Consider the following 23,642-nt stretch of genomic DNA (forward strand, 5'->3'; position numbering starts at 1 on the left):
TACTAGAGCTAATCAATGAATTTGGTAAAGTTGCAGGATACAAAATTAATGCACAGAAATCTCTTGCATTCCTGTATACTAATGATGAAAGATCTGAAAGAGAAATTAAGGAAACACTCCCATTTACCATTGCAACAAAAGAATAAAATACCTAGGAGTAAACCTACCTAAGGAGACAAAAGACATGTATGCAGAAAACTATAAGACAGTGATGAGAGAAATTAAAGATGATACAAACAGATGGAGAGATATATCATGTTTTTGAATTGGAAGAATCAACATTGTGAAAATGACTATACAACCCAAAGCAATCTTCAGTGCAGTACCTATCAAATTACCAACGGCATTTTTCACTGAAGTAGAACAAAACACTTCATAATTTGTATGGAAACACAAAAGACCCCGAATTGCCAAAGCAATCTTGAGAAAGAAAAACGAAGCTGGAGGAATGAGGGTCCTGGACTTCAGACTATACTACAAAGCTACAGTAATCAAGACAGTATGGTACTGGCACAAAAACAGAAATATAGATCAATGGAACAGGATAGAAAGCCCAGAGGTAAACCCACGCACATATGGTCACCTTATTTTTGATCAAGGAGGCAAGAATATACAACGGAGAAAAGACAGCCTCTTCAATAAGTGGTGCTGGGAAAATTGGAGAGCTACATGTTAAATAATGAAATTAGAACAATACCTAACACCATATACAAAAATGAACTCAAAATTGATTAAAGACCTAAGTGTAAGGTCAGACACTATCAAACTCTTAGAGGAAAACTTAGGCAGAACACTCTATGACATAAATCACAGCAAGATCCTTTTTGACCCACCTCTTAGAGAAATGGGAACAAAAACAAGAATAAACAAATGAGACCGAATTAAACTTCAAAGCTTTTGCACAGCAAAGGAAACAATAAACAAGACAAAAAGACAATACTCAGAATGGGAGAAAATATTTGCAGCGAAGCAACTGACCAAGGATTAATCTCCAAAATTTACAAACAATGCATGCAGCTCAATATCAAGAAAACAAACAACCCAATCCAAAAATGGGCAGAAGACCTAAAGAAACATTTCTCCAAAGAAGACATACAGATTGCCAACAAACATGTGAAAGGATGCTCAACATCACTAATCATTAGAGAAATGCAAATCAAAACTACAATGAGATATAGTCTCACACAAGTTAGAATAGCCATCATCAAAAATCTACAAACAATAAATTCTGGACAGGGTGTGGAGAAGTGGGAACCCTCTTGCACTGTTGGTGGGAATGTAAATTAATACAGCCACAACGGAGAACAGTATAGAGTTTCCTTAAAAAACTAAAAATAGAACTGTCATAAGATCCAGCAATCCCACTACTGGGAATATACCCTGAGAAAACCACAAATCAAAGGAGTCATGTACCACAATGTTCATTGCAGCTCTATTTACAATAGCCAGCACATGGAAGCAGCATAAATGTCCATTGACAGATGAACAGATAAAGAAGATATGGCTCATATATATAATGGAATATTACTCAGCCTTAAAAAGAAATGAAATTGAGTTATTTGTAGTGAGGTGGATGGACCTAGAGTCTGTCATGCAGAGTGAAGTAAGTCAGAAAGAAAAATAAATACCATGTGCTAACACATATGTATGGAATCTAAAAAAAAAAAAAGAAAAGAATATTCTGAAGAACCTAGGTGTAGGATAGGAATAAAGACACAGGTATAGAGAATGGAATTGAGGACATGGGGAGCGGGAAGGGTAAGCTGGGATGAAGTGAGATAGTGGCATGGACTTATATATACTACCAAATGTAAAACAGATAGGTAGTCTGAAGCAGCCGTATAGCACAGGGAGATTATCTCAGTGCTTTGTGACCACCTAGAGGGGTTGATAGGGAGGGTGGAAGGGAGAAGCAAGAGGGAGGAGATATAGGGACATATGTATATGTATAGTTGATTCACTTTGTTATAAAGCAGAAACTACCACACCATTGTAAAGCAATAATACTCCAATAAAGATGTTAAAATATCAACCAATCAATCAATATATAAAGAAAGAAAGAAGCAGTATTTAACTGAGAAACAAAGAGTTTTATTTCTTCAAGGACACATAGCTAATGGTGATTAGAAAAAAAATGAAATACTGAAAATTGCTAAGTGAAGAAGAAATCATGCTAACACACAAACACACTCACACTCACACACACACACACACACACAGAAAGAGGAGGAATTCTGAATGCAAGAAAGATTTCACTCAGGAGGAGTTACCAAAAGGCCCATGATGGTCTCTAAAATTGAAAGTAAACTTCAGAGATGCTGATTAATTTCTACTTCTCAGTGACCTATAGACATTAAAGAAAGTATCTTTAGGTCCTGTCATAAAGCAATCAATATTTAACTGGAATTAAATATATTTGGAGATAGAATTGATTCATATATTTTAAGAGCTGTCAAGTTAAAGAGGGATTAATATTATTGTGTCTGGCATTTTGTGTAGAAGGTATAAAGAGGTCACTTTTTTCTAATTAAAAAGCACAATTAAAATATTAAAGAAAATAAAACATACCCTTAGGTATGTATATACAAAATTCAATTATTAGCTCCCTATCAAAGTCTTCCTGCTGTTTGAGTTCAAATTTTCTTTTAATAATAGTTAAAAATAACCAACCAAAGAGAAAGCAACAGGGGGCTCAGTCTCATGTACTGTGGGAAACTTGATAATCCTCTAATATACCTGAGAATTGGGGGGAAGTTTATGTTTCTTCCAATTGCTTCTTGTTGTTCTCCTATTTTCACTGAATATGTAAGCTCTGTTCTGGACAGCAGAATTTGCTGTGGTCAGTTTTATTTTTTTTTACTTTCAAAAAACATCTTATCTTTCCCACATATGATATTCATATCAGATAGAGAACAGATTACCGCTTGTTTTTAATTTTGAATATTTTCACTAATGTTATCAAGTGATTCTTTTACAAGGATTGGACAAGAGCAGTGGTGTTCAAACACACACGCACACAGTCACAGAGCACTTTGTTTAACTAAATTTTACATAGACTGTGTATAAATAAAAGCAGACCTACACTAGTTTAAGGAGTGGGAGGATAGGTCAGTTTCCATACCAGATCAATGTCTCCCCCTACACATCTGAAGGAGCAGTGAGAAATCCACAGAGCTGATATAGAATTATAAGAAAATCAATGTTCCTTTCAACATGGATGTTCTATTATTTTATTTAGTTGATTGCCCAGTATATTTTTAATTCTTTATATTATCATACACTTACAAGGAATTTTATTTTCAAAATCCAACCTCCCCCTTTTAAAGTAAGAAATCTGAGGCTTAGATATGTTAAGTAAATTATTCAAGGTCACACAGATAATAAATTGTAGAGCCAGGTAGTCTCACTCTGGACCCTCAGGGTTCCCAACCACTTAGCCACCACAGTTAGCCAAATCTTCATTATAGTCATTTTCATTTTTTTGAGTTATTGGGCTAATTGAGTTAGGGCAGATTCTATTCCCGGTTTTGCTGAGTCTGACAAATAAAATAAAGAACATAAATTTATAAATTAAAAATTTGGAACAAACATGAATATTTATTTAGAAAGGGAAACAAGGACAATAGATAATCAGTACAAATTTTTAAAAGCTACACAATTTCAAAACACCACAAAATCCAGAAAAATAATATAGTATTTTTATTAATTAGTTGTATATCCATTATATTTACTTTTCTAAAATTTTTACTGCATTTCTTATATATTTTTACCTCTTTGTATGACACCAATTTTATATCATTTTTATTGAAAAGAATATTCTCTGAAGCTTGGTTGGTAAAATGTTTTTAATTATTCTTAATAATTTAGAAATGCTTCCTTTTTAAACATTAGAATTCCTGTCAAATTTAGGAAAATCTAAGTCCACATTTCTTTCATGTGTGGGCTTTAAGATTTGGAAAGCTTTTCCATGGATTCAATTCTCTCATCATACATTTCAAAGTATGTGCTATTCGACTGCCAACATGTATCTGGTACCAGGTTGCCATAGGATGGTTGTATATGGTGATGACAGCTCTGACCCATGTCGAGATGCTGTTGGATACACTCAGTGAGTGATAGGGTTAATCCTGACAGCCATTCATACACTAGGACAGAGAGCAATAATAACTTTCATGTACAGCAATGACTTAGAACCAAAAATTAAATCCCAGTAGACCAAATGAAAAGTATCTTTAACTCAATTTTCCCTAAACTGAATCCACAAAACGTCAGAAGCCACTGCAATGCCAGGTGTCATGAATGTGTAGGAAAAGGAAGTTGACAGGCTAAGAGAAAAAAATTGGTTAAAGTTAAAATGTCTTCCTTTTGCAAACGTTACAAAAATTTATGAGCATGTGAATACATTTCTAAGGCCTCTCTCAGGTCCGTGGAAGGAACCTATGCAAATCAAATGACAGGCCTAAAGCTTAAGCTTCATTACCTTTAGGTTATGGTCTGAGTTAAGGTCTAGTCATTAAGCAAAAGAAAGAGTAAAAAGAAAATAGCTTTATAATCAGACTGGATTAAAAACTGAAGGCTTTGAATCTGGAGTGAAAAGAGGTAGAAATTTTATAAAGGCATGAAAGTGAGGAACACAGAGCAAAGTAAAGGTATGAGCCTGAATCAAAGGCCATGGACGAATTTGCTCAGATTTACAATTTGGGGGAAAAAATGGTGGAAATTATAGTGTGGATTATCAGCTGGGAGTAGAATACCAAGGAGTGTCTTCCATTTGTTTATATCTGTCCCTAGAGCACACACCCTGTGCACCAAGCCATGGGAGTTCCTCAAGGAACACAAAAACTTGCTGTAATTTGATGGTATCATGTGTGGGAAGACAAAAACATTTTCAGAAACTTCACAGCTAAAATTCCTAGGTTTTATCAAGAATATAACATTTGATCAAATGTTCTGTGAACCACAGTTTATTGGGATAGAAAAATCCAGCTGAAAATGTCACTTTAATTAAAGGATGCCCACACACATACACTTGGACCTCCTTAATAGTTTTAAAAGCAGCATTTATGACAGTAACTACATTATTTAAAACAGTTAAAAATGTGATTTTTTCCCAAATGTCATTTATTTTTATCCATTTTCCCCTTACACTTTCAAGTAGTCCACTATAAAATTATTTTCCTGGAATCTAGTGTGTACCTGAATTTTTCTTGTATCATTAATATGTACATCACCTTCTGTCTGACTTTGACTTGCCTAATCAGTCAAGAATCAATGAACAGAATAACAATATATTTTATTTGATTATCCAAATTCAGATGACAAATGTTGATCATTATCAGTTTTTCCAGAAATTAGGTTTGGTCGTTCATGAAGAGCAGACATCAGAGTTACAGTATGATTTGGATTCTCTTTGCTATTCTTATACACAGTTGAAAATTAAAAGATTAGTGACAGCAACTGTAACTCTTCAAGTTTAAAAAATATATATATATATATTATGATTAGAAATGTTAAAATTAGAAATTTTAAAAAATGTCTCTCCTTGTTGTTTTAAGTGGATCAGCTGGGCTTTTCCATGGGAGAGAAATTAAAAGACATGTACTTCAAAAATAAAATAGCAGATCTCCTTTCATTTCACAGGGACACGATTGAAGAAAGTAATAATCCAGTCTGTTGATTGAAATTTTTAGGAGGAGCGATCATAAAACAATTTTCAAAGAACTTAATTTATCTACATATTTATGAATCCAACACCAAATTTGAGAATCCTCAGGAAAGGTACCTCATCAAAGAGCACTTTTTTTCACACACTCAGTTCCTGAGACCTGGGTGGTTAACAGTAGCAACACAAAAAGGGCATAAGTAAGGCCTCAAAATATTTCAAAAGTCACCTGCATTCTCACTTCCTAAACACAGTCAGCAGCAGTAAATAAGATAACCACAGATTACCAAAATAGACAGATGTTTAGAAATTCTATTTTAGGTTGTCTACATCTTTTGTCCTTACACATTTGAAAGAGCTGTTTCTAAGACACAAAACTGATGTGATGGATTTCTCTGTAAGAGAGACAGACAAGCAATTTTGTCAGGAATCTTAATTATTCTTAACCTAATCATCTTATTTCTCTTCTTGGTGCTCAGAAGAATGTAATTACTACAAGTCAGAATCAGAAGGCAAGAAATCGCTTCTACCCACATTTGGGTTTTTGAGGTCAGCTTAAAAAAGAGTCCCTATTCTCTGATCATTCATTCATTTCTTTATTTAGCAAATAATTTTGTGCAATGATTAATTTTCATGTATTATTCTAAGTGTTGGCATACAACAAAGAAAAAGATAAATATGTTCCTTGCCTTACACAACATAAAATCCAGTGTGGAAATCATATATTAAAGGAAACTTATATCTGTGAAACTGCTATAAAACTGCTATAAAAGGTAGAGCACCGTGTTCTATGGAAAGTAATAGAGAGACATATCTAGTCTAGTTGGGTCAAAAATATTACCCAGAAATGATAACAATATAAACTGACACCTGAAGAATAAGTTGGGCAATGGGGAAAGGGAGGATATAAGTGTTGAAAGTATAAGGAATTGCATGTCCAAAGGTCCAGAGTCAAGTATTCAAGAAACACTGAAGGCCCAGAGGAATCATATCAGAGAGGTCAATGAGGAAATTGGACAATAATTGAGGCCCAAGTGACAGGAAAGGCAAAATCCTAGGGGGCATTGTAAACTCTGTTAAGAATTTTAGACTGTGTCATAAGAAAAGGTAAAGTCATCCAAGGGCTTTCACTAAGAGTAATAACTACAGGGATTTACATTTTTGAAAGTTCACTCTGGCTATACAGAGGAGGGTAGGTTAGAGTATTGTAAAACTAATGCACGGAGATCAGTTAGAAGGCTATTACAGCAGATTGTACAATGAACAATTCCATCTAGCAGGTCAAGTTTTTAAAATTAGTTGGGAATATATTTAGTGAGCTTAATAAGTCAAGGAAAAAGCAGTACAATTCCATGTCAAGAACACTCTTCCACGGGAATAACACTGATATCACCAGTAGTATCAATATCATAACTGGAGAGACTCCTTTTGTCAGGATGACTGACTAATAATGCCAGTTTAAAATTTTTCCAGTCCAAAATAATCTGTTATGTTTAGTGTCTTGAATTTGTAACTACATTTCAGTAACTATCAAAATGCTAGCCAGAAAAAAATAAAATATAAGAAATACTCTATCATTCCCCACTTTAGAAAATATTTTAGAATATTCTCTTAACCTCATCTAATGTTAGGAACAAGGAAATCTACAAACTTAAATTTTATTAGGTTAGTTCTAACATTTCCATAATCAGGGGAAAGTATATGCTTAGCAAAGCCACAAATAGTTATATGTATCAAATGGATGGATGGGCAGGTAGATACACAAACAATAGACATATAGATATATAGATATATAATATTTATTTAGCTGTATTTATCTATCTATAGATATATATTTATATATCTATATATCTGAAGTAGATGTATATAGATAGATATTGATATTGAAATTTATATCTACATATGTAATTGAAATCTCTATATTTATTTACAAAATATATACATATATCTGTAGATAGCTGCTATATAAATGTTTTAATTTTAAAAAATAAAAATGTTTTTTGAAGACTGGTAATAAAAATTACAATATGGAGAAAATCTCTTAGGTTAGGCATTGAGTAAAAGAAACTCAAATGCATGATGTTGTCAATTATGTACTTCAATATTTGCTTTTTGGCAGAAAAAATTTGACACTGGAATTGATTTTTTAAACTGATGATAATTAATGCATTTCTATTTCTTTCTAGGATGCATAAAAATGCTTGAGCTAGGGCTTCCCTGGTGGCGCAGTGGTTGAGAGTCCGCCTGCTGATGCAGGAGACACGGGTTCGTGCCCCGGTCCGGGAAGATCCCACATGCCACGGAGCGGCTGGGTCCGTGAGCCATGGCCACTTGAGCCTGCGCATCTGGAGCCTGTGCTCTGCAACAGGAGAGGCCACAACAGTGAGAGGCCTGCGTACGGCAAAAAAAAAAAAAAAAAAATGCTTGAGCTAAATTTAATACTTAGACATGGCAAATAAGTTAGCTAAGGTGGTTATTATGTCTTCTTTCCTAAACTTTGCTTGCTTGTTTCTATCGTAACAACCTTGTCATATGCATGCCTTTAGTAGAAGCCACACAAAGCATTTCTGTAATATGACTTAACACTATAAATTTCAATAATAAATTTAAAATAAGAATTTATTTAAATAAATTAAAAATAGGATAGGGATTCAAGACTAAATTTTAAATAGTAATCAAATTTATAGTAAATTTCAAATGAGAACATTGTATTGTCATTCTTTGACTAAAATTAGGTTTAATGGACAGATTTTATTTGGGTTTTTTTTTTTTTCCAGTAGTGTTATACAATGTTTTTAGAAAAATCCCTCACTTTTTGTGGGAGATTTTTGTTTTTTAATTTTGGAGAGGATTGAAGTGGAAATGAATATAGGGTGATGGCTTGGACTATAGCATGAAATGAAGTGGATCAGGAAGTATTTTTGGTTCTTGATTAGATTGGGTAAAGAGAGAGAAAAAAATATTGTAAGACTACCAGTTTCCTGACATAAAATTATAAGTTGGAAGAATGTATTGAGATGGAGAATACTTTAGAAGATGAAAGTTTGGTAGAATGAACAAGGGTTCAGTTTTAGATTTAGAAAGTAAGATATACCAAGTGAACACATCAAGTAGGTAATAAATTATAAATAAATCCAAATCATTACAGGGAAAAAATAAGTAAATAAATGTTTGTACGCATCTGATGTACTAACAAGGACTAGATTTACCCTCCTACCTGAAACAACTAAAAGGTAAAATATATAAAGTAATGGTTTTATAGACATTGAGCATCAGACAAAGAAAAACAGTGATCCCTGGAATGAAGATACAAATGAAGGTAAGAAGAGGGGGATATCACAGGCTTGGGGATTCTCCCTGGGGAGTGAGGGTTTCAAGCTACATATTAGGTACCCCAGCCCTATGGTCTGACACTGGGAAGATGAGCCCCTCTTAGCTGGTTTAAAAACCCGTGGGCTGTAAGAAACTGAGACTCCACTCTTGAAGAGTTCAGGCACAAACTTGCTTACTCCCAGTAACAGCAAAGAAGCAGCAGTTTGAAAACTACCTGGGGCTTTAACCAGATTGCCCAGACCACACCAGCCAGCCCCCCAGCCTGCACCAGGCTCCTGCTCCAGCCTCTCTTACTCTGGTGCTGCTACCCACCAAGGCAGATGCTGCCTTTGCCAATAAGAGTGTGCATGCTTGGAGGGAACTGAGCTAGCTTAGACCTGCCTCTAACCAGGGTGGGGGAAACTACCACCCCAGGAGCACACATCACTGCACACACTTAGAAGGGAGCAAAACCAGCTAAGTAGCATTGCACCAACCCCTCTGGCCCCAGTCCAACCTCTAATAAATGCATGCACACCAAGGAGGGGGGTCCAGTGAAAACAATACAGAATTGCAACCCTAAGTCCTCAAGCCCTGACCATGACCCCAACCAAGGCAGAGACTGCCATCACACTCTAGAGGAACAGAACTCCCTCAGGGTTCTTGCTCCTGTCCCTTGTACAGTGACCCTACCACCAATAGGGTGGTGATGACCATTGAGCATACAACAAGGCCCTGTTGGAACTTGGCTCTGGCTCTAACACCTTCAGCTCCATCCCTACCTCCTACCAAGTCAGTGACTGCCAGCACACCCCAGGAGAAGATGCTGCCCATGCTCACTTCAGATCCACCTCTTCCACTAAAGCCACTGGGCACAAACAGACTGTATAGGGATTCTCCTACACAGAACACACCTTCAAGACCAAGATAGTTAACTGATTCACCTAACGTCATAGATAGAAAGTTAAAGAAAATTAGAAGACAGAGGAATATCTTTCAACTGAAAGAACAAGAAAAAAATGCTTGAAAAAAAAAAAAACCTGAAGAAGCAATTTACAGAGATAAGTAATTTACCTGACAAAGAGTTCAAAGCAATAGTAATAAGAAACCTAATTGAACTTTGGAAAAGAATAGATAAACACAGTGAGAATTTTAACAGAGAATTGAAAAATATAAAACTGAACTAGTCAGAGCTTAAGAATACAATAACTGAAATGAAAAGTATGCTAGATGGAATTAATAGCAGATTAGGTGACATAGAACATGTAAGTGATCTGGAAGATAGAATAAGGGTAATTACCCAATCAGAAACAGCAAAAAGAAAAACAAATTGTTAAAAATGAGAATAGTTTGAGGGGCTTCTGTGATAACATTAAGTGTACTAATATTCACATTATAGGGGATTCCAGAAGGAGAAGAGAGAGAAAAGTGTCAAAAATGTATTTGATGAAATTATGGCTGAAAACTTCCCAAACCTGAAGAAGGAAATAGATATCCAGGTACAGGAAATATAGAAAGTTCCAACAAGATAAACCCAAAGAGACCCACACCAAGACATATCATAATTAAAATGACAAAAGTTAAAGATAAAGAGAGAATTTAATGACAGTAAGAGAAAAAACAAAGTCACAAACAAGGGAACCCACATAAGGTTATTAGCTGACTTTTCTGGAGGAATTTTGCAAGCCAGGAGAGTGTGGCATAATTTATTTAAAGTGCTGAAAGGAAAAAAAACTACAACCTAGGATCCAGCAAGGTTATCATTCAGAATTTAAGGAGAGATACAGAACTTATTAGGACAAGCAAAAACAAAAAGAGGTCAGAGGTCATCAATACTGAATAATCTTACAAGAAGTGTTTAAGGGTCTTCTTTAAAAAAGAAAAGGCTGGGACTTCCCTGGTGGTCCCCTACATTGGAATGTTAAGAACCCACCTTCCAATGTAGGGGACATGGGTTGGAACCATGGTCAGGGAACTAAGATCCCACAAGCCATGGGGCAACTAAGCCAGCGTGCCACAACTACTGAGCCTGTGCACCACTACCAGAGAGGAGCCCAGGCACTGCAACTAAAGAAACCTGTGTGCCACATCAAAGAGCCCACATGCCACAATGAAAGATCCCTCATGCAGCAAAGAAGATCCTGTGTGCTGTAACTAAGACCCGATGCAGACAAATAAATTTAAAAAAAGAAAGAAGAAAGAAAGAAAGAAAGAAAGAAAGAAAGAAAGAAAGAAAGAAAGAAAGAAAGAAAGAAAGAAAGAAAAGGCTACAATGAGAAAGAAATTATAGGAAGGGAAAAATCCACTGATAAAGGCAAATATATAGTTAAAGCTGTGGGTCAACCACTTAAATAAACTAGTATAAAGGTTAAAAGACAAAAATCTACTATAACTACAATAAACAGTTGATAGACATGAAAATGTAAAATATGACATTGATAACACAAAATGGGAGAGGTGCATAAGAAATGTAGAGCTTTTAGAATACATTTGAACTAAAGTGACTATCAGCTTGAAACAAGTAGATATAATTCTAGAGAAACATATATGAGCTCCATGGTAATCACAAATCAAAACCTGCAATAGATACACATAAACTGAAGAGAAACACAAATATAACACTAAAAAAAAATCACCAAATGACAGAGAAGTGACTAAAAGAAGAAAAGAATGTGGAAGAAATACAAAAGCAACTGGAAAACAAATAAAATGGTAGTAATTCAAACCTATCACCTATCAGTAATCACTTTAAACAGTTAGTCAATGGACTAACCGCTCCAATCAAAAGGCATAAGGTGGCTGATTGAATTTTTTTAAATCTCCCTATATGCTGCCTCCAAGAGACTCACTTCAGAGCTAAAGACACAGACTGAAAGTGAGAGGATGAAAAAAGATATTTCATGCAAATGGAAATGAAAAGAAAGCTGGGGTAGCAATACTCATGTCGGACAAAGTAGACTTTAAAACAAAGTCAATAGTAAAAAAACAAAGAAGGGCACTATATAATGATAAAGGGACCAATACAAGAAGAGGATATAAGATTAATAAACATATATGTACCTAATATAGGAACACCTAATTATGTAAAGTAAATATTAACAGACATAAATGGAGAAATTGACAATAATACAATAATAGTAGGGGACTTTAACATCCCAGTTACATTAATGGACAGGTCATCCACACAGAAAATCAATAAGGAAACAGAGGCCTTAAATGGCACATTACATCAATTGGACATAATTAACACCTACAGGACATTACATCAAAAAATAGCATAAAACACATTATTTTCAAGTATACATGGAACATTCTCCAGGATAGATCACATGCTAGGCCACAAAAGAAACCTCAACAAATTTGAGAGGATAGAAATTATATCAAGAATCTTTTCTGACCATAACAGTATGAAACTAGAAATCAATTACAGGATGAAAAATGAGAAAAACACAAACACATGGAAACTAAACAGCATGCTGCAAAATCTGGACAAAGCTGTGTTAATCATTCTCCCCCCAGAATGACTCTTTAAAATAGGAATATAAAAACAATAACAAAACATCAAGGAGATAAGGGAGTATGTCATCAGCTAGCAGATAAGAGTGTCCATCACTTTTCTATGGGGGAGGGAAAAGTGTATGGAAGTGTAGAGACAAATGAAGCACAGTGGAGAAATACAAAGCCTAGATCAGTCATAGGAGAGGAAGCTGCATCAGAAGAGATGATCTGCATGCTTTATAGAACTCAAAGAGACCCTACCTTAGAGATGTCTCTAGCAAATAAAATGAAGGAAAAAAATAGAAGTAGAGTTGCAAACAGAAGGGTTAGTTGAAGGTCATTATTTGGCAAATTATTTCCTAAACTAGAATGAAAACAGGAGGATGCATGTAATTGGTAGGAAGTCATAATTGAGACATCACATAACATAACATATTTGGTGTAATTTTTAAGAAATATTTTCAGAACTGATGCAAAGTGGTAATTCAGTGATAGTTGTTAACCAAAATGTACAATATGTTTTCCAAAATACATGTTAAAAATGTATCTGTAGAATAAATTCATCATTATTTCTGAAAACAACCAACTTGTATTTAAAATACAGTAAATAAGTTGTTTTCCTTCACCCTATCTTTTATAATATTTTTAGAAAATATTATAATCTGTGGGTTTTTAAAATTTCTACATGCATTTCCTGGCAGTCTCATGTTTGCCTTGATTTCCATTTTCAGGCAGTGACTCTGAGATGTAGGTTTTCACCTCTTCTCTCTCTCAACTATTTTATAGATTTTTCTGCTTAGCTGTCTTACTAATTAATCACAAAAAATAAATCATTCATGTCAACTCTAAATTGCTTACTTTGGAGCTATTTAAGCATGTTTTCTTTTTCTTCATATTCAGAGTAGAACTACATTTAATCTCTTCTTTAAAAGAGCAAAAATTAAATTTAATTTTTATTTAAATAAAATTTTTTTTATTTTACTACCATTTTTATTTTACTACCATTTTACTACCATTTTTAATTTTACTACCATTTTTACTACCATTTTACTACCAAATTTAATTTTCATTTAAATAAAATTTTTTTTATTTTACTACCATTTTTATTTTACTACCATTTTACTACCATTTTTAAATCTCTTCAAAATAATTCTTTCTCTTGAAAGCTATAATCATAATATTTTAATAGTCTTCATACTAATACCTGATGTTTTAAAATGCAGTTTCCAAAGCAAATTCTATACATTCTATACATTCTTATTAACATCTTATGGTTTCAACTAACCCCAAATGTGATAAAATTATTTCTTCAATATTTAAACTCAATTATTCTATTGAAGCCCTTAATCTTTCTCCTTTATGGAATCTAATTATTCAGGGATTTAATTACTTTTCTAGAAATGTTCAAGACCTTGGTTCTAGTTATTTACTGCCATTGAACTGAATTTCCGTCTTAGGTTCTGTGAAACACTAGTGCCTTCTGGGTATATTTTGAGTGTAGTGTCTAGAGAATATGACCACTTCTTATACTTCACTGTTATGAATATGATCCAATCCTTATCTTTTTTTCTGGATTAATATAACATTTTTGTAAATGTTCCCCCTATTTCACCCCTGCTCCATATTGCAGACAGAAGAGTCCTTTGAAAATATGTCAGGTTTTGTCCTTGGATTCCATTAGGCTCCAAGTAAAAGTCCAAGTCTTTTACAATGAGCCAAGCTATCTCTTTAACCTCACCTTCTAAAGTCCCCACTTCTTCATTACCGTTGGTCTCTTTGGCACCCTTCAAACATGTCAAGTAAACTCCCACCTTAGGGTTTTTGCATTTCCTATTTCCTCGGCTTCAAAAGTTCTCTTTCAAGGTATCTATATTGTATGCTACCTCACTTCATGTTTCTCCTCAAATGTCAGCTTCTTAGTAAAACTTTCTCTGTATACTTCTAGATATGATTGAATTATCCACCCCAACTCCTACTAAGACCCATAACTCCCTAATTTTTGTTCATAATACTAATTACATTCCAACACATCATGTATTTTCTTTTTTTTGCTGTTGGTGATCATCTCCTATTAGAATATAAGCAAAGAAAGGCAAGGTTTGTACTAGGTTCTGTACTATGAGCAGTGCTAAAGAAGCTCAATATACATTTGTGGAATAAATGAATTTTTTCACCGTTTTCTTAGGCTACTTCTGCCTGCTGATGCATTCCCCAAATTGCTTTCAAGCTTCATGACTATCAATTTGCTTAACGCAAGTGAATTTTACTTTAATATCTATCATTACCACATTATATTACATATCTCTCTATAAACCTTCTACAACTACCCAAACTCATGCCCTCTAAATCCAAACCTTTTATTTATTCAAATTATCCTCAGAGCTGTCTTCTTTCTAGTATACTAGAAAACTCTGATTATTTTTTATAATACATGTAATTCTACTACAATATAAGGTTTTATAACTTCATTTATTATAACATGATCAATTAATTAAGGAATATGAATTGCATTTATTTCATAATTACTAGTTACAATGTGAATAAAATAGAAAGCCAGAACTTATGGGTAGTAATAAAACTTTAAGTGTTTTGTGTTTTTATAAAAATGTGTGATAAAAATGATAACAATGAAGATTTGTTCAGCAATGTGGTAGGATTTAGAAGTATGCAATTGTACTATAAAAAGCAAAAAAACAAAAAAAACTCCAGTATTGGCATTCCTATAGGAAAATAACACCATTATTTTGAGGATTAAATACTCTAAATCTCAATCTTTCTCTCCATTGGAACAATGATTTTATAAAATGATTTTCAATGTTCTGAGGTTTCTTAGGAATAAAACTATTGTCATAGCAAGAGTCTATTCTTAGCAGAACTAGCCATACTATTACAATTGGGATCATGAAAATTACTTCTTAAATATTCCCTTTTACATTATACTTCCACTTTATATCCCTTTACTGTTTCCTACTCTCTCCACAGAAAAAAGAAAGATTACATATAATAATAAAAATAATTAACATCTGAATAGCATTTTGACATTTTCAAAGCAGTTTTACTTATATTGCCTCATTTAATGTTAACAACAATGCTGTAAATTGATATTATTTTCATTATTTAAAGAACGTGATGAGCCCCCGATTTCAAGAAAATACTGATAGTGTCAGACACAACTTAAGCCTGTTCTAGATATTATTTTTCCCTGTCCTGTCACTCTGCATAAGAATAAAGAAATAACATGTTTTTAAAATAGTATTATCCAAATGACTGCTGTTTTTGGTTATCTTTATTTTTCATAATCTATGAAGACATCAATGATAAGGTGAATAAACAAATAATATCTGTTGTATCTTGTATTAAAAATATTAAATTAAAACTGAAAAGTCAGGAAATATTCCTAGTAAGAATTATGAAAAAGTAAGTTTTAATCTGAGTTAACAAACTGACATAATCCTTGACAGACTGCCTTCAGTGTAAGCAGGATTTAATTAAGGTTACTATTGAACTAGATATTCAAATAACTGAAGACTAAGGAAACATAATAAAGATATACAATCATATTTTCTGGACGAGTAAATCACAATATATTTATTTAGCACTGTCATGTGCAGCTATATTGGAAATGAAGCAAAAAGAAAAATATGCCCCCTGTATATATACTTACCAAAATATGCCCCCATATTTTAAGCCAAGTGGAAAATATTAATAAAAGCTCTATAACAAAAAAATAAGTACATGTAAAGTCCTGCATTCCACAATCTGTTCACACACCATTGTCAACCTTCATAAATCCACCTAGCAGGGACCCGACCACCCAGTGGTTCAGAAACTGTGGGAAGATGGAAAACAACAGTACTTGTCATTGAACAAAAATGCAGCATCATAAAACAAACCAAGAAAACAAGTCTGTCTAATTAAAATTTTGATATTTTATCATAGATTTTTACATTAATTTTTATTTTTCAAAATACTGCATTAAGAATATTTTATCTTGTTTACTGAGATTTTTGGTACACGCCCTTCAATCTGGCACCTCATCTTAATCCCAGCCCTGTCTCCAGATACATTTATAAGTATCACTGAAAAAAGATGACTGAAAAGCTGTAACTATAGATTGAAATAATCTACCTCAACAACAAAAAGTGCATGTTCTATTACACCATAGAATATTAAGCTAATGAGTTCTTATGTCACACTTCCAAATCTAAATCTTAACTTCACAACTTAAACAATGTCACAAGGATGATTACTGCAGCATAGTTTGGAGAATATGTCTCTCAACTTAGAGATTATTGTTAGAAATACTATAGATACATTACAAAGAATTAACTCTATAACCATAAACCTGGCAACATTTCCATAATATAGTAGGTAACTGAGAAAAACAATCCAAAATATATCAGTATTATGCTAATATTGTAAAATTAATGATAATAAATCATTCTGGTCATACACATATCTATACAACAATGTGTGACATTTTAAAAAGTTATATTTGAAGAGATAAAGAGGAAGCAAAGGTGGAAATAAGCCAAATTTCTAAATGACATTTTAAAATAAATGTCCATACAAACAGAGCATGCATGTTATGATTTCATTTATATAAGTGTAAATGTGTTTGAATATGGTATTGAAGAGATACTTGAAATGGTGGTCACAAAAATGTTAATTGTGATAACATCAAAGTTGTGAGATTTAAGGTAAATGTTTTCCAAGTAAATGTTGAATTTTTTCACAATTAATATATATTATTTCTACGACCAAAAATTTTAAATGTTTTGTAAGATCACAGAGCAGCAACTGCATTTGAGCTTCAAAAATGAATTTGAGGTCTTTGTTCAAAATGACAGACTGAGCATGAGCTGTAATTCCCTTAGTATTAAAAAATAAACATTAAATGCATAATTATATACTCTTGAAAAAGGAAAAACATTTTGTGTGTGTGGTGAGGATGCAGAGCTCTTGACACTGGTTGTTCATGGGAAGCTTCTCTCAGAGAAGAATATTTAATGGTAAACAGAAGTATGAGGAGGGTCCAGCCATATATTTTTGTGACAAGAATAGTTGGGAAATAACTGTCCAAATAGAAAAAAGCACATGTGCAAAGATCAGAAATCCTGAGGGAGAAAAGAGAAGCTGACCAGAGATTTGGATAGCCAGAGAACAATGAGAAGGCTGGACGTTGGGAAGAATGGGCAGGGCCAGATCTCCCAAGGTACCTGTGGACTTGTTAAGGAGTTTAGTTTTTTGGTCTTTTTTTTTTTAGTTTAGTTGTCATTAGAAGAGCAATGGTAAATCAGTAAGCAGATTTAACTGGAGAACCAATGAACTTCAGTTTGTGTTTTGAAAAGAGTATTCCAGCAGCTATGTAAGTACCAGACTGGAAGGCAGAAGTAGTGGACACTGAGAACCTACAAAGGAGGCTATCACAGTACCCAAGTGGGAAGTTATGGTGACTTGCTCAGAGATTGATGTCAGTGTGGAGGGAATGAAGCAGACAAAACCAAGATATATTTTGGAGTTAACCCTGAAAAGACTTACTGATATTCAGGTGTAAAAGGGATACAAAGTATTAAGTATAATGTCTACGTTTGTCACTCCAATGAATCCTCGCCTGATTTATGGAGAGAGAAGGAAATGGAAAAGAAACAGCTTTAGAGTCATTGGGAATGAGGCAGGTGGGCAAAGGAAACTGAGAGTTTTATTTTGGGTATGGTAAGTAGAAGAAGCCAAAAAGATGGCTCAATACATGAACGTAGAGTTCAGAGAAAGGTCATGGTTTATTTGTTTTTGTAATCTCCCAATGGCTAAAAACTAATTTTGTTTCACAAGCTCATAACATTTTACTTGGAAATTTTACCTGTAGAAAGTTATATTTAGGAAATAAAAGTGTGGACATAAATTCATTTATAATAATTTCATCATACATGATAGCAAAGAAATTAGGTGAATGTGCATAAATAATAAACGATACTACAAAGAAAAGCCAGACAGGATTTGATGACTTGTTAGATGGTGCTAAGGGCATTGTTTTATGATAAAGTTAGTATTACAAGCTAGAGCTGAAGAAAAATGTATTATAGAAAGCTCTTTGTACTTTTTCCTTCCTTCTGTTGTTTATACCTATGATAAACAAAATATTTACATATTTTAATACCATATTTCACAAAAATATAAAAATTTTGTATAAAATTAAAACACAAAAGAGTTTGTTCTTATAAGTAGCATTTGGAAATGAATTTTATAATACTATTTGCATTAAAATAACTTGAAATATAGAAATACTTCAAAATGACAAAAGTTAATTATCTTATTTTTTTATCCATTCATCCACCCTGTCTTTTTGTTTGTTTGTTTGTTTCTTTCTTTCTTTTTTGGCAGTACGTGGGCCTCTCACTGTTGCGGCCTCTCCCATTGCGGAGCACAGACTCTAGACGCACAGACTCAGCGGCCATGGCTCACGGGCCCAGCCGCTCCACGGCATGTGGGATCTTCCCGGACCGGGGCACGAACCCGTGTCCCCTGCATTGGCAGGCAGGCTCTCAACCACTGTGCCACCAGGGAAGCCCCACCCTGTCTTTTGATTGGAGCATTTAGTCCATTTACATTTAAAGTAAATGTATAAAGTATATGTATATGTATAGCTGATTTGCTTTGTTATAAAGCAGAAAATAACCATTGTAAAGACCATTGTAAAGCAATTATACCCCAATAAAGATGTTAAAAAAAATAAGAATAAATAAAAGGAGGAGACAACTGCAAAAATAATAAAAAGTTAAAAAAATAAAGTAAATGTTGATAGGTATGTAATTATTTACATTTTGTTACTTGTGTTCTGATTGTTTTTGTAGCTCTTCTCTGTTCCTTTCTGCTTCTCTTTTTATCTTCCCTTGTGATTTGATGATTTTCTTTAGTGTTATGTCTACATTTCTTTTTCTTTATTTTTTGTATATCTGTTATATTTTTTGTTTTGTTTTGTGGTTACCATGAAGGTCATACAAAACAACCTGTGTATATAGCAATCTATTTTAAGTTGATAGTGACTTTAATTTGAGTGCATTCTCAAAGCAGCACATTTCTACTGCCCCTCCATCATTTAATGCTTTTGATGTCATATTTTACATCTTTTTATTTTGTGTGACTCAACTATTTTAGGGATAAATGATTTTAGTGTGTTTGTCTTTTAACCTTCATGCTAATTTTATAGATGTTTGATCCACTACCTTTACTGTATGTTTGTTTTTATTGTGAGATTTTTTTCTTTCATAAGTTTCTTGTTTCCAGTTATGGCCTTTTCTTTTCCATTTAAAGAAGTCCCTTTAAGGTCAATCCCCCCAGCTTCCACCACCACGACCCCTCTGCCAGAACTCCAGCACCACCTTGGGCCGGCAATCCTCTATGGGAGGGAGCAAAGCGGCCAGTGGCTGGATGGGTAGCTGATGGGGCAATGGGGACAGCAGTGGGGCAGCCTGTTGTCCTGCATACTGGAAAGTGACATTTCCATGGGGCCAGCCTGTAGTATCCATGCATTCTAAGGTGGACAGCAAATTCTGTGTTTATCAGAACACTTCCACTGCTGTACTGAGGGCACATGCATTTTCAGTGGGACTTGAAATTCCTGGAGAACTGCTTTTGGTAAAAGGCTGGCAACAATTTCTTTAATATCCATGTCTTAATTTTTTGTTTTGTTGTGTTTCAGAAAGACATCAAGAAACTATGAACAACTTTGGTAATGAACGGTTTGACTGCCATTTCCTGAATAAAGGCTTTACTGCAAGGACATTCTGGACCAAAACAAATTAATGAACTTTCTTGTTCTGATGATAAGGCTGCCTTCTATGTTGTAGGCCTGGGAGACATTCTAAAGAAATAACTGAGATGGTTAAAAGCTCTTCCTCTGGTCATCCCCTTTTATGCAGTCAAATGCAGTGATAGCAGAACCACAGTGAAGACCTTAGCTTCCATCAGAACAGGATTTGACTGTGCCTGCACGACCGAAATACAATTGGTGCAGAGTCTCAGGGTGCCTCCAGAGACATGTGAATTCTTGTAAACAAGTGTCTCAGATTAAGTATGTTGCCGATAATGGAATCCAGATGATGACTTTTGATAGTGAAGTTGAGTTGATGAAATTTGCCAGGGCACATCCAAAGGCAAAGTTGGTTCTGTGTGTTGCCACTGATGATTCCAAAGCAGTCTGTCACCTCAGTGTGAAATTTGGCACCAGAGTCAAAACTAGCAGGCTTCTTTTGGAATGGGCAAAAGAGCTAAATATTGACGTCATTGGTGTCAGCTTCCACATGGAAAATGTCTGTACTGATCCTGAGACTTTCATGCAGGCCGTCTCTGATGTCTGCTATGTCTTTGACATGGTAGCTGAGGTTTATTTCCACATGTATTTGCTTGATGTTGGTGGTGGCTTTCTCGGATCTGAGGATGTTGTGTTTGAGCTGATTCCTTCAGGCATGCTGGTGGGTGGGGTTGGCTACAAAGCCCAGCCTCAACTACTGCTATTATGCTGGTGGGAGTGACTAGCCCCCAGCCAGCTGTCTACGAGGCCTGGCTGTAACTGCTGCAGCTGTACTGATAATGCAGGGCTGGCCCCTGCATGACTGGCTGCAAGACCTGATGACATCTGTCACAGGAACGCTGGTGTCGGGGGCTGGCCAGGTGGGAGCTACTTTGGAGGGAGACCAGTGCTGGCAGAGGCTGCCCACCAGGTGGAGCAAGGCTGGCTCCCTGGAGCAAGAGCCACTTTGAAGAGGCACTAGTCCTGACCAGGGTGGCCTGCTGGGTTGGGGGCGGGGGGTCACTTAGGAGGGGCTGGCCAGGGTGGATTGTTTGGATGGGGGAGTCCTCAGGGGAATGCCAGGACCGAGTACATGGTGTTAGGCTGATGAAGAGTGAGAGAAATGGTACCCACCAGCACCAGGCCAGCCAGGCAGAAGGACTGCTTCAAAAAAATGGAGCCTACCAGCCTTTTTTTCCATGGAGAAAGTCCCACCAGATCCCTGCCCTTCTGGCACACTCCCTAAAATTAGCAAATGAATCTCCTTCTTATATGACCTGGATGTTTTTTCAAGCCGTTGCCTCTGTGCTGGGACTTGGAGCAAGTAAGTTTGTGTATGAGCCCTTCAAACGTAGAGTCTTGGCTTCCCACAACCCTCAGGCTCTCCCAAATATAAGCCCCATATTTTTCAAATGCAGAAGTATGGGAGCTCATCTTCCAGTGCAAGTCTCACCTGGTAGGGAGCCCAACATGGGGCTAGACTCCTTGATCTTCGGGGGACCTCTGCAGGTCCTTAATTGTAGGAAATCTGTCCTGCTAGTCCTCAGGTTGTCCTCAGAGACATATAGTTGTTCTATATGTAGTTGTAGTTTCCATGTGTCCTTGGGATGACGTGAGCTCAGGATCTTCCTACTCCACCATCTTGATCCAGACACTCTAGTATCTCATTTTTTTAATTTCTCTTTTTTATTACTAGTTAGGTTAACCTTTTTTATAATGTATTTATTAGCCCATGCATTTTTAATTGTGAATGTACTTGTGACTCAATGTTGATTTTTCTTTTTTTTTAGACTTTTGATCCCCTTCACTCATTTATACCACCCCCACCTCTTGCCTCCAGCAACCACCAATCTGTGGTCTTTATTTATGAGCTTGGATTTTTATTTTGTTCTGTTATCTTTTTATTCCACTTATAAGATAGACCAGATGGTATTTGCCTTTCTCTGCCTGACTTATTTCACTTAGCACACTATTCTCTTGAAGCCAAAGCATGGAGAAGAGTTCCCTTGTTGTTGTTTGTGTTGGGTGTATATATGGGGTTTTTTCTGACCTATTAAAAATATAGGCACTCACTTTTATTTATAAGTACTATTATGTCATTAGTTGGAATAAGGGTATCCTAGTGCAGTGTCTTGATCATAGGAGGCTCCAATAGCCAGAAGTAAGTGCATAAGTAATTTGGGAAGCAAAAATACAGAACTAAGAACCAGTGGCCTTGGCACAACCATGGTGCTTTGAAGAAATGGACCAACCTGCCTTGGGTTACTTGCAGAGGTACTCTTCAGATGTCATTAGAAACTGTTTCCAGGAGAACAACTTCCACACTATGGCAGATGAAAAAGATAGTCACCCAGCATCACAACCTCAAAAGACATGACAGAAATTTGTCACATACCCAAGAAGAAGGCAGACATAGAAGTGAGAAGTCCTTCAACTACCATCTTACTCCTGCCTCACAAAGCCACAAGGACAGAAGAGCCACAGCCAAGAGCCCTGCCACCCTCTGCACCACGCTGAGTTTCATCAACTAAGACTGCTTTAATTTCACTTCCTGTAGAGACTAGAAGAATAATTTCTGAATCAGTACATTTTTTATTTCCCAAGAAAATTTATAGAACTTATATGAGGGTTTTTTTTTTTTTTAATGTATAGCTTTGGGACTAAACTAAAAAATATTCTTCTGCTTCATTTAAATCAACAAAGGCCACTTGTGCTTATAAGATATAGTTTGAAAGATCATGCACTGGAAAGGATTTTGGCAAGTACGGATAAAACCTGATTCTATACTTATTTGGAATTCAGCACTAACCTTTCATAATCTAATGCAAATAAACATCTATTGAAATACAAGTAAAATGATACACTCAGTTTCTACTGTAAAACTTAGAGTTTGACAGCTCGTTAACTACAAAGGAAAAAAGATTACTAGAAGCTTTTTAAATAATTGAAATAAGTAATGGATGCCATAAGCCTCCTCAAACTGTGTAAAAGATTTATAGTTTGATCCTGCCAAATGATAACTGGCAGTCTATTAATCTGCGTGAAAAATGAGATATGTTATTTTCTGCATAATGTAACTTGCATAACAATGAAAAGTGTTTGCTAAGGAATGCTGCTGCTTTAGTTCTTGTTCACTCTCTTTAACTCCAGAAAGTGTGTTTAATGTAAACCCTTGGATTGATATTATGCTGACAATCTTCATGTAGTACTATGAACTGATTAGACTAAGCACTAGACTCAGAGTAAAAAGTATTTAAATACAGTACCAGAGTATTCATTATTTTGCTGTATGACTGCAGACAGCTCTGTCTTTGGACAGACCCCCAAGTCTCCAATTTATCTTGATAATTAACCTAACTTGCTATTGAGCATAAACTTCAT

At 35.1% G+C, this 23,642-nt stretch overlaps 1 pseudogene; it reads left to right on the forward strand.

Moving 5' to 3' along the window:
- Positions 1-20,188: 20,188 nt before the first annotated feature.
- On the forward strand, positions 20,189-21,891 carry LOC111164930 (ornithine decarboxylase pseudogene; annotated as a pseudogene).
- The last annotated feature ends 1,751 nt before the right edge of the window (positions 21,892-23,642 follow it).

The sequence above is a fragment of the Delphinapterus leucas genome, chromosome 17 (genome assembly GCF_059928025.1).
Source record: "Delphinapterus leucas isolate spDelLeu-1000000601 "Yukka" chromosome 17, BTC_Dleu_Yukka2, whole genome shotgun sequence".
In the NCBI taxonomy this organism is placed as follows: domain Eukaryota; kingdom Metazoa; phylum Chordata; class Mammalia; order Artiodactyla; family Monodontidae; genus Delphinapterus; species Delphinapterus leucas.